The 13,091-nt window shown below is 46.1% G+C and overlaps 1 protein-coding gene across 1 annotated transcript in view; it reads left to right on the forward strand.

Annotated features, from left to right (window-relative positions):
- Window positions 1-13,091, forward strand: part of slc29a1a (solute carrier family 29 member 1a) — a 35,408-nt gene that overhangs the window by 1,127 nt on the left and 21,190 nt on the right. The window lies entirely within an intron of this gene.

The following is a 13,091-nucleotide window of genomic DNA, read 5'->3' on the forward strand; positions in this document are numbered from 1 at the left end:
GCTCAGATGGTCAGGGGGGGCTGGTGCATCTTTTGAGATATACACTCCATCTGAGCCTATAGCTCTGAGTTGATAGATCGATCGATAGATAGATAGATAGATAGATAGATAGATACTTTATTGTTTTGTTATTTTTCCTAGATAGATAACAGTTGCGATCGATAAAGTTGCGATGCTTTTGCAGTGTGGCCTGTCCCTATCAGCAGCAGCAGCAAGGGTCATTACACAGGTTTGCTGCAGCTGGCAACTGAAGAGAGGCCTCCAGCATGTTGTTAAGTTGATCCTCAAACGCTTCCCTGATACTTTGTCACCGCCTTCATAAAGCAGTGCTTCTGTGAACCAAGCAACAACCCACCAACACATGCCAAGTTGTTTTGAATATGAAGCACTGGCACAAACAAGTGTGCCGACGTGATGAGCTTGCACAGACACATAGAACTGCGTCTTAGGCTCTTAGCTGTGGATAATTGTGTATAAACCACCTGAGGAGTTAACCGACATGTTTTCGCTAGTGAGCACAGAGAGGTCTCTATAACTTTTGGGCAGTGAGATTGGGTTGGATGCCACAGACATGAATTAAAAAGACCATCCGAAGAGGCTGGGAGGACATTTTGGGGGAGTTCATCATGTGTCTATCCAAGGGCAGACGACCTCATCCATTAAAGGTTGACATGGTTCAGATGGATTTTTATTATAAACAGTTTAGTGTAGTGAGATTGATCATCTGTACTGTTCAGTTACTTACAGTTAGGCTGGGCGAACCCTGCTTGAACTTCCGGGGAATTTGAATTTCTCCCTGCAGCTCAGGCTGGAAACCAAGAGATCTATATCCTCTGTTTACTGCCAGAACCTTTGGCTCCAATCAGAGACGGCCATACTCTAGTCCTGGCACGCTATTTGCCGGTGACGTGACGATAACGAAACTTAAGCGACGCAAAGTGCAGTAGAAACAAAGCGCAGCCTCCCCAGACTAATGTTCAATCTTAAAAGATTGAGTTTAGTATGGTGAAAACCAGACTAACTTACAGCTACAGTTAGTTGTTTTGGTGTTTTCAGGCCTATATTTGATAGGACAGAGAAGAGATAACAGGAAGTGAAACAGGGAGATGGTTCAGGAACTGCCCTCAGGCCGGCATCTGGTATGAATTTATCATTTGATTTATTATTAAAAGCCACTGCAACTAGTTTTGAATTTTTCCATTCAGAAAGTGTGATTAATTTTCCTACATTCTTGTGCATTCTGTACATTATGTTGGTCTATTTCAGGTGTTTTAAACCTTGGCTTGCAGCTTGATTTGAACACGCATAGTCTCTAAAGGCCAAAACTAATTCAAGGTCAAGTGTCTGTTATAATTCTTAGTTATTGGAATGATAACAGCCATAAGATCAACCAAACATATGACAACCATAATATGATCTTTGTGTTCACTGAATACATTCTGGCCCAGTCTATGCAGTGCCACCCACTATGGGTCATGTAATGTATAGAATGTTAATTGGGTCCAGATAGTTCTCTTCTAAAAGGACTTTGTATTTACATTGAAATAGGGTCATACTCTGAGCATTTGCTGTCTTAGGTGGACGTAGCGTAAGCCAGAGTCTCTCTGTTGAGCTATGAGAATGTGATAATAACAATTAACTGGTGGAATGTCGGGTCTCATTGCTGGTGAGAAAACATGGCAACACCGTCACAGTATATTTAACACAAGGGCAATAGAATGGGACACAAGGGCAATAGAATGGGACACTGTGAAAGCACAGATGACTGGGTTGTTTGGGTTTAATAATCTCATTAGGACTAAGACGTGAAAACACACTCAGTATCACTTGCTTGCTTTGAGTAATGAAAGGGTCTGTTGATCTTATCGGTCATGAAAAGTTCATTACAAAGATTGAGTTGTAGACCGTGTACAGTTGCACGGCCATTTCTATTGAAGAGTCCACTCTTGATATTATATGGCTGTTTTGCAATTTCGTGAGCTTAGAATTATAAGGTTCTATCTCCGTTTAGGGTAGTTCTGAGATATTGAGCATCAACGTTTTATATAGCTAGCAAAACTGTACTGTAGTACCTTTTTATTTTGCTAATAATTAGCTTTTTTTTTTTTTTTTTACAAAAATAACACCACACAGGCATTAATAAGCACCTAATGGATCAGATGATGTCAAAAACTCAATTTCGACCAAAATGGAGATAGAACCTTATAATTCTCAGCTCACAATTTGTCAGGTGGGGTATGTTGTATGTGCGTGGCATGTTACATGTGTCGCCACGCTCCACGTGTTGTTTACGGTGTTATATAGGTGCGGTATGTTGTACGTGTGTGCTGTGAGGGCTTTGTATATGACGTTAGGTGTGTGTCTGGTGGAGTGGATATGCACTGATGCTTTTCACGCATGAAGTTCCTAACAGAAAAATAAGTTCTTTGAATTGAATCGACATAATCCGATATATTTCTACTTATATTTCACTGTTTAGATACATACAGACGGCTTATAAACGGAGGTAAACAAATCATTGCAGTGAAGAAGTGAGGAGGTGGCACCACTAAATGACACTGTTTTTTTTATCAGCCACCTGTCTGGGTTATTCAGTATCGGCTTGGCAAAGAGGCTAATTCCCCTGCAGCAAAAGCCTGCTGAGAGAGCCTCTGCCAACTGCTGACAGCCTCACAAAATCATCTCTGTGGGCAGAGTCGGCTGCTGTGCGGCTCCCCTGTTTGTCTAAGCATGGCTTGGAACTTTCACTCAAAAGTTCTAAGCACCTGCCTCGTTTCGCTTTGACCAGCCAGGGAGAAAGATCAACTCAAGGTCAACGGGGAATGTTTGCCGCCACATTCCAGAACACATTGACATCAGAGCTACCCTGATGGCTAACGACTGATACTGAGCAGCAACAGCAGCAGCAGCGCAGCACCCAGCCATTCTAAAATAGAAGCATTATGCCTCAGGGGAGCCTCGGCTGTCGCTCGTAATTTAAGCCCTTCTTTCCCTCCCACCCCAAGGATGATGGGAGAACTGAGAGTGTTGCATATCCATCATGACCTGGCAGAAGGTGAACTGAGGTAAACAAGCACTGCTGGCTGATCAGTTGTGTTGCGGCCTTCCGCCGCACTGAGCAAATGATTCTGTTTGGATTTATTGGGCTGTTAGTGTTGGACAGATGCCAACAGAAGTGACTACTGTAAGGATAAGAGCCTGTACTTCTCTCCCCCTATTATCTGATGGGCGATCTCATCTCATCCTCCTGATGCTGCTTCAGAGTTGGCAGAGAGCTGACAGAGGCTTTTTTTAGATAAGATCACACAGCTTCCAGGCGCTGCCGTCCCCTTTTGTGGGTTTTTATCTGATTTATTACGCTGTTAATCAGCACTGTGGAGTAGAGGGGAAGTGAAGCATCTGAGCTGAAGCCACAAGAGCGCCGGCCTGCCAGTCACAGGACATTTTGCAGGCGGCCGCCATGCCACCCCTGCCAGTCACAGGACCTTTTGCAGGCGGCCGCCGTGCCACCCCTGTGGAAGCAACACTGCTGAGATGACTTCTGAAGTATCCTCACAATGCAGCAACATGTGACAGGACTAAGACTGGCCACAGCAGCATTAACACTAACACTACAGTCTCAAAGTGCTCTGCAGTCTGGAAACACCCCGTCAGGTGCAGAGATGGGGTAGGATTTGGATTTAGATTTAGCTAAATTATAATTAATTTATCAAAGTTTGACATTGCAGGGTGCGTCAGCATTTAAACAGTATGCAACCTGAATTGCATCCAAAACACTGAAGGAGACATTACAGCAAAGAAATAGAATTAAAAGAAAATAAATATAGCCTACTACTGTAATTTCCTGTGTATTAGCCACATTGTCCATAAGCCGCATGACAGTGTTTTATGCAAGTTAAAAGAAGCAAAACCATATTAATACCATATTAACTGGCCCCCATGTATTAAGCTCATAGCTGACGAAATTGTGCAAAGTCAATGATTTATAAGCCACAGCTAATAGTTGGAAAATGATGGTATAATAAATAGTTCATTATATACTGTAGGTACAGGGATCAGCTATCAAATAGGTCTTTGTGCTGTGTGAGCCATGGGACCGTGCAGAGGAGACATGTGACTGAGAATTAGTGCTGTAGTCTTTCAGACTGCTGGAGACCCTCAGCACGTGCTGTAGGATCTTTATCAGTGTCATGGGGCAGAGAAAACCAGACCTATCGGAGAAGTCCAACCATTTTTCACATAGATCTCCTTTTCTTAAGGCCACTGAAGACACTGTCGAGGTCACTGAGTACTATTGGTACAGAGAAAAATGACCTCGTTGGAGTTGCTGCAGTCAACAGTTGCAGCTTCCAGTCAGCTACAGTGATATGGGGGCATATTCATGCCATGTTTATGCCCCCAGAGTGGTAGTGCTGTAGTGATATGGGGGCATATTCATGCCATGTTCATGCCCCCAGAGTGGTAGTGCTGTAGTGATATGGGGGCATATTCATGCCATGTTCATGCCCCTAGATTGGTAGTGCTGTAGTGATATGGGGGCATATGCATGCCATGTTCATGCCCCTAGAGTGGTAGTGCTGTAGTGATATGGGGGCATATTCATGCCATGTTCATGCCCCTAGAGTGGTAGTGCTGTAGTGATATGGGGGCATATTCATGCCATGTTCATGCCCCTAGAGTGCTAGTGCTGTGGTGATGTGGGGGCATATGCATGCCCCTGGAGTGGTAGTGATATGGGGGCATATTCATGCCATGTTCATGCCCCTAGAGTGGTAGTGCTGTGGTGATGTGGGGGCATATTCATGCCATATTCATGCCCCTAGAGTGGTAGTGCTGTGGTGATGTGGGGGCATATTCATGCCATGTTCATGCCCCTAGAGTGCTAGTGCTGTAGCTGCCTGACTGCTTTAGGTGACCTCGAGAAACTGAGATTTATGTGAAAACTCACCAGAGTTCTCCTTTAAACACTTTGTGAAGCAAGCACAGATCTTCTTACAAAAACCTGCCCAACATGCATTAGAAGCACTTCTTTGGGCTTCGTCTTCATAAAGTGTAGTGTCAGTTAACTCAAATCTCTTAACTCTTAATCTTTGATAAATATCTGACTTGAACCTGGAAGAGAACAATAGCGCAAATGTTTAGATATTTCTTTGTGAACACAGTCAAGTAAGGTCACACAGACTGAATTAACCTTTTGTGTTTTTGGCCCAAGGCCTGATAATAATGTCAATCCTTCATGATCTACGGGGCTGTTCCAGACAGTTTCCTGAGCACTGGCAGAGAGTACGACATACCTGTTGTGGCCAAAGTCATCTATACCCTTTTGAGAGAGGTCAGAGTGGACAGCACTATGCAGGTCCAGTCATGCAGCACGCTAGCAATGCTTCAGTAGTGTGAGACAGATGGGGATGCTAACGTTACAGTTGTGTGTTGTAGTGGCCCGTGGGCGCGTGTTCGCGTGCCTTGGCACTGGTCTTGATTGCTTTGATTCCTTTGCCAACTCCTCCTCAGGTCTGATGTACAGTAACAGGAGAAAGATACATTCACCGAGCCAGACAGACACTGCATCTGTCTGTCTGTCTGTCTGCAGATTCCCACTTCTCGGGCGTGTCGGAAGAACAGCCCTCAACAGTCGCCATGTCTCTAGAACATTTGGAGCTTAATGAGATTTAAACTCATGATCTTCAAGTTGTGAGGTTGATCAAATGTATTTAAAATTCTTTAAAAGCCAGTCAGTGGAATCTCATTTTTGTGTTCATGATCTTAAACCTTATTTTCAAGGCAGATGGCTTCACTTATGTCTCAGGAATCCATTGATTTTGTAATGTTAATTACATAGTAGTAGCTAACTGATGTTATTAGCAATGATGTAAAGAAAAAATAAAACTGAATTGCCACATAACTTCACTCAGTACTTTGGAACAAAAACAGATTTCAAAAGTCTTTGGGACAAAATATATCACCTATCTCCAAAACATACCTGGAACCACTTCAGCATGGTTCTCATGGAACGGAAAAACGTACAGTATAAAGTTATCATTGAATCTAATGCCACATGAAAGGCATTAGAAGGAGACTGTTGACAAGGGAGGCCGCTCATGTTTCACATCATATGCTGGAGAGATTGTCCCAGTGTTCAGGATATAGACGTTTCCCTGGGTCCTGTGCCAGGTATGTCATGTGCAGGGATCTCCACGCCACCGCTGTGTGTGTGCCTCTGAGCATGTCCAACTCGGACTGCCCAGCAGAAACAGTAAGATAGAGGGAGGGGGGTGGAGGGAGGGAGCGAGGGAGAGAGAGAGAGAGAGCTGAATTACATAACTGTGCTTGGCCCAGGGTCTCTCAGCCAACCAAAAAAAAAAAGTTTCAACTTTCAAACTCATTTCAAAGCCTTCCTCAGTAAAACAAATACTACTCATGAAGTTTGATTGAACCAACGACTGTCTGAAAAGATAGCTGTGGCACGGAACATTTGTTAAGTGACACTGTAGTCGGAAAAGTTCTACATCCCAGGTGTGCTTCCTGAAGAGGTGACTTAGTTCGCGGGACTCATAGCCCACTTTGTGCGCGATGCTTGGGAACATTCCATGCGAAGGGATAAGGGGTCTGACCCCAGAGGAAAGGGCAGAATTTTGAAAAGGTGCAAAGTTTAAGCTTAAGCAAGCAAAGGCTGGATTATCGGGTATCCCAACTTTAACCCTCAAAACCTTAACCTACATGATGGTGCTGCAGCTACATGAAAGTATACATAGTTATGTAAAAAAAAAAACCTAGTAAAAAGTATCTTTAAGCACATTAAACACATTCTCTGTGTCAATTTTGACTGCTTAATGGTTTCCTGCTGACAGACGAACTTACAAGGCCTTACAACAACTGTGATCTCATCTTTCAAATACTAAAGGTAGCCTATATCTGTCGTAAAACCTGTTAAAACAAGAAGAATTATATGAAAGGCCATCTAAGATGCCATTATTTTCCATTTCATATCCTCCCTAATTTAAAAATAGGACCTAGCCTCCTACTGAAGTGCGCATCAGGGTGTCCAACTGTCAGTTTGTGCTACAGATGAGATGAGAGAAAGTTTATTTGTCCTCCACATCCTGTTTTTCTTCCTTAAGCAATATTACTATGCACATCCGTGTGTGTAGGCCTACGGTACATGTACGTGCATGGGTGTTTTTGTGGTGTAGGGTGAGGGAATGGAATGGGTGTATGTTGGGAAGGGGGCTGGGGGGGGGGGGGGGGGGGGTTTGTGGGATATGGTCTCCTTCAGTCAGTCACAGAGTCACAGTCTAACCACTGAAAGCTAGTTTTAGACCAGACAGGGAGTAGGTGGAAGCATGGATGTCTGGGCATACACACAAATAACATCTCTCTCTCTCTCTCTCTCTGCCCTCACTGTTGCCGCACATTTACAGCCAAGACCAAATGAAAACAAGATCTGGGCCAGGCCTATTTTAGAAACGTCCAAAGTTACGGGTGAAGAAGGCAGCCCAACGGCAAGGGCACGGCTGTCAGAGGGCAATGGAACGGTTTTGGAAATAGCACCTCAATCCAGAGGAACCTCTGACTAACGCAAGAGTAGAGACTTGGGCTTGGCGAACAGCTGGAAAATGAAGTTATTCTTTCACATGTGCACCAAGTTGCCAGTGTCTTCACTTAGGCATGTTACCACGCTGTAAGTGGCATGACATAACTGTAAAGAGGGAAAAAAATGCCCACATTCAGACATCTGAAACAATGCAAAGTCCCCTATAGTGCATTTTAATCTGACGAAGGACTTCTTGGATTATGTCCACTGTTAAACAAAAAGATCCCAAAGCCTTCCACTCCGCTCTGTGAGCAACTGCACATGGAGTGAGTCATTGGGTAAGGAACAGCCCTAGCACGCTCTGCCAGCCCCCTCCGTAATGTGTTCAAGATGCTGCTGCGTTGCGTTAAGGGATTTAACAATCTGTGGAGTGCGGCGCGTCTTCAGTTGCGGACTGAAACCCCTCGGATTTACTGGTGAGCCGCCTTTTGAAGTCATCGGGTTTGTGTATAGAATTAAAAACGGCACATATGTTCATGATAATCGCAGCTGTTGGCAAAAAGTGGCAAAAGGTGTATTGTTTGTGTTGTCATAGGGATTGGCTCAAAGCACTCACAATGGGGATGTGTTGCATTTGGCTTTTCAAGGTTGCTGGCCCTTGAGAGGAGTTTCAGCACCCTACCAGTCTCTCCTGCTGAGATTATGACCACTCACAAACTCGCTGTTTACACAAGTGTAGACTTGAAAGGAAAAAGGGCTGATGGGTTTGTCAGCTCCTCTGCGCTGTCAAAATATCCATTTCGGTTCACTTTATGACAACTTCACAGTTCAGATTGTAGTGGGCGTTGTAGTGTACTCCCCCCCCCCCCCCCCCATGAAAATGTGTATCAGATAATTTTGTGATTTACTGCATGTTACGGAATTAAGAAGAGCATCTTTGAAAAATAATCTGTGTATTTTATGACCGTGACAGTTCAGATATCAAGGAGTAATTATGGTAGGGCCACTCCCTTCATAACAGGTCTCCAGTGGGAAGTTACTTAAAGTTGTTTAGCAGGGAAAGCATATGTACTTTATATTCTCATACTGTATAAGATTACAACTGACAGTGGCGATTCTGGACATGTTTAACAAGGGTGGCCTTAGTGGGGCACTGATTAATTCAAGGGTGGCATCTAAACAGAAAAAGAAAAATACTCATCCAAGAATTTTTTCCCCCACAATAACTTCTGCCGTCTGTTTTTGTCAAAATAATCTGACCTGCTTTTAAGAACTTGACCAAATCAAAATGTAATACAAATCGGCAAACACTTCGGCAAACACTTCTCAACTAAATACTCAACTAAATACTTTAAATATGTTTTCACGAAATAATAGAAAAAAATCGTTTTCACGAAATAGGTATGAAATCAGTTAAAGACTAAACTTAATCTAATTAATTGAATCAAATTAATTGCCTAATCTAAAAATTATTGCCTAATGTCTGCCAGCTATCTACCAATGAGGTAGAGTCTATGGAAGCATAACATCACGACACATAAGCATAATGCTACAGACCCTAAGTAAAGGCCCAATCTCATTTCTCATTCTTCCCCTTCTCCTGGCAGAAACACTTTCCCTCGAAACAGAGTGGCAAGACATAGGGGTGAGAATATTCCCCTTGGATATGAGGATGATTGAGACACTTTTTAATTACACGTAATTTACAAACATCATACCACACTGAAAGCTAATATTTTGTCACTAGCAGTAACCTACATCTGTCCTTTGTCAAATACAGCTGCAGTTTCAGCTCTGAACAAATTTATTTCAGGAATTAGGCTAATAAACCAAACGTGGAAGGTGTACAATGTTTCCTTTGCCAGTGGTTCTTATCTGGTCTGGCTTTGGAACCCACAATGTCCCATATTCATAAAGTTGCGACCATTCGTTTGTAGCGTTCAAGCCAACGGATATGCTGAGCTAGCCTACATGGTAAGTCCCTGGCCTACTTGTTTGGAACATGCAGGATGTTTGATATTACATTTGTGATGCCTTCAATTGTTCAAGTTACCTTTCAAATTACTCAACAGGTTTGCCTTTGACAGGGGTGTCTTGTTTCCACGTGGCATTTTAGTTTTAAAGAGAAACTATGCAGGATTGGCTATTTCATCTCCGGTTTCGGTTGCGCTTTTCGTTTTTGCTCGTTTTATGCTTGCATGTTTCTCTGCAGAGCTTCCCCTACAGCTTTAGCGTGTATATTTATACATATATAGGATATATATATATTTATAAATTGCAAGTGTGTTTTTTCTTGTTCCTTACGCATCTCAGACTTCCAGATGTAAACAAGGAGTGATCGCCTCCTGGACAAACTGCAAGGCTGCAATAGCGGATAGGGACACAGGGGGCGGGAGGAAATATTACTGTTTTCGATAAAACTGGTCAGTCAAGCAAAACAACGATTTCTAAGCGATTTTATGACTATGAAAATGTTGCACAGGGTCTCTTTAATGGTTTTATGCTCTCATGTGCTCACGTGCATTAACGTACATCTGAAACTCCAAAACACATTTATGCTAGATGCAGCAACCCCTAGGTGAAAGAACAATAAATGATATATGTGCCCTCACAATGGAGTCTCCAGTCCCTATTTTGTTTTGAAAAATACAAAAAAGTGTTGCTGATATATGAGCTAACTTCCTGTAACTCTAGCACCACAAAACCATAGCTGCTAACTTAATGAGTCCATGTACCAAGTTTGGACTTCATACCTCAAAGACTTGCTTGGCTGCGATGGGTGAACATAGTCTGGCTATCACCATACTAAGCTCAATCTTTTAAGGTTGAACATTAGATCAATGGGCATAGTTCAAATGACTCCGTACGCTTGGATAGTCCTTCAACCAATCAGACCAACGACCCGGGTGCGTCTTTTGGATAAGCTAGTTTGTGATTGGACCCAAAGGTTGTGGACAGGAAGCAGGGAAGACAGATGTGCAGTTCTCTTTCACCATCTCGTGTTCGAGATCCACCTATGGGAGGGACATCCGTCCCCGACCTCTGCAGAAGCAACCAATTGCACCAAGTCTGGCTTTGACAGACAGCAGCGCGAAATCCAATGCCACGGATAGCCCCGCCCCGCTTCCGTGGTATAAAGGATGATGCTGCGCTGCGCTTCATCAGATGACATTCGCTTCTCGCGGATTGCGACCCAACAGAACTCTGCGCAGCTTGACCGACATCGCTCGCTTTCATTCAACTGCCTGCAGGAGGACATATCTAGTAACCCACCGGATCAGCCTCCGCCGGGCGTGATTGTCGACGTTTCGGTTTACCAGCTGATAACGAAGCTTGCCTGAATAGCTCTCCAGCTTACTGGCATTTTCTTTTTTAACGGGCTAACGCTTGTTAAAAAATTTTCGTCGCGCTCGCCACCGGGTTATCCACCTAATGGCTCTCTCCAAGCCCGCTACACCGGCTCTCGCCCAGGAACCCACATCGCGCGCCTGCCCGACCGCGTGTGGCGCCCTCATCGCTGCCAGGGATGCCCATCCCTATTGTGTAGTTTGTATGGGCTACAAGCACGCTCAAGAGGCACTGACTCTCCCGGAGAGTTGCAGCCATTGCATGGCTCTGCCTAAAAAGCTCTTGCGCCGGAGGCTTAAAGTGGCCACCACCCAGAGCGTCGAAGAACAACTTTGTTCTGACTTAGAGGGAGACGACGACGAAATGAAGGCTCCGGAAACCCCCCAGAGCCCGGCTCTGCTCAGCTGGGCTGACCAGTCCGAGCAGAACATAGCCGAATTTGGTTTAGATCTCCCCCCGCTGCTCTCGGGCGACCTGTCCGGCGCAGTCGAGGAGGCTAGCCAGATGAACGAGTCTGAGGCTTCGGAGGAGGATGACCACCTCCCTCCAGCCCAGTACGCACCGACAGGGCCTTCCACCCTTCCGCAGACGGTGCTTTTGGAGGTGTGTGAGCGGGCTGCTGTCCGTCTCAATGTAGATTGGCCGGCACTCATTAATCCGGCTGACCAAGAGAGGGACGTGTATGACGGCAAACTCTTGGGTTTACCTCCAGGCCCTAAGAAACAGCTGTTGCCGGTTCTTCCCGCGTGCGCAAAGCACATGAAACATCACTGGGGAGACCCGCTGGACCTGAAACACGGTCTCACGGGATTGGACGTAAAAGACATGTCCTCTCTTGGCATGGGTGAGCCTCCTACTATCGAGCCATCGATAGCCAGGCATCTAACCCCAACTCAGGGTGGGCTGCTCGCCCCGCCAAAGCCCACCCTCCCTAACAAAATGGACCGGTTCTCAGCCTCCATTTTTCAGACCTCTTACAGGGCTAACTCGCTCGCAGTAAGAGCGCTAAATGTTTCCTCCCTCTTGTCGGCATATCAGGCCGAGTTAATGGAGGATATGAGCAGGTTGCTACAGAGCGGCAACGCCACGCCAGCGCTGTGGAAAGAGATTGTTACAGTGAATGATCTCGTTCTGCGAAATGCCCGCCAGGCTGTCCAAGCCTGTGGGCGCTCCATGGCCCTGTCTGTCGTGGGCGAACGGGCGCTTTGGCTCAACCTCTCCGGTCTACCCGACAGCGAGAAGAGGCGCATTGCAGGCGCTGCCGTAGAGCCAGGCCAAGCGCTGTTTGGCCCAGCGGTGGCCCTTATGCAGCAGCGCTGCGATGATAAAAAGAAAGAGGATGAGGCGTTCAAACTTTGCCTGCCAAGGAAAGTAGCCCCTCGCCCACCGCCGCCGCCCAGACCCCAGCAGTCGCCGTCTAATCGCCCGCAGCAAGCTCCCCACAGAGCCTACAAACCCCGTGGTAACGGTCCTCGCTCGGGACCTCACCAGCCCCAGCAGCAACAGCAGCCGCAGCAGCAGGCTAAGCCGTGGGGCAAGGCTTCCTTTGCTGCCGCAGCGGCTAAGAAGCCATCCGCCACAGCCGATCCCAAGAGGAAGCGGTCTACCTGACCGCCTACTCTCGGAGCTCCGTCCAGGTTCCCGGGCTGCCAGCCCATTGGACTCGCACCTGAGCGTTTCCCCGCCGAAGAGGAGACGACTAGAACTGGGGGGGGAGTGTTCCTCCTCCCCGGTTTTAACGGGATTGCCAGCACCGTTCCCCGTGCTGGGACAAGACAGCCCGCCCTCCCCACGCCAGAGCGCGTTTGTGGAGGGGGACGCCAGTTTGTTCAGTGCCCTAACAGTGTCACCACACCGTTCGCACTACACCACTCACACTTTCCCAATAAAGGCTACGGCCGTGTGTTTGAAAAGAAAAATTCAGATGCGAAAGCACATGAGGCTAAGGCCAACGCTGTCAATGGTTCAGCCACCAGATGGCGACATTGCAGCTCATATGAGAGCGCTCTCTCGCGCTCAGGTGCCGACGGAGCCGGTGGGGCGGCTTTCTCAACACGTTACGGCGTGGAAAGCCGCTTCTGCCCCCCAGTGGGTTGTCAGGACGATCGAGAAAGGCTACCGCCTACAGTTCGGTATAAGACCCCCACGTTTCAACGGTATAATTTTCTCGCAGACGGAAGAGGGCTCAGGCCACTTCCTAGAGGAGGAAATC

This window comes from Sardina pilchardus, chromosome 18, assembly GCF_963854185.1.
Source record: "Sardina pilchardus chromosome 18, fSarPil1.1, whole genome shotgun sequence".
Lineage (NCBI taxonomy): Eukaryota > Metazoa > Chordata > Actinopteri > Clupeiformes > Clupeidae > Sardina > Sardina pilchardus.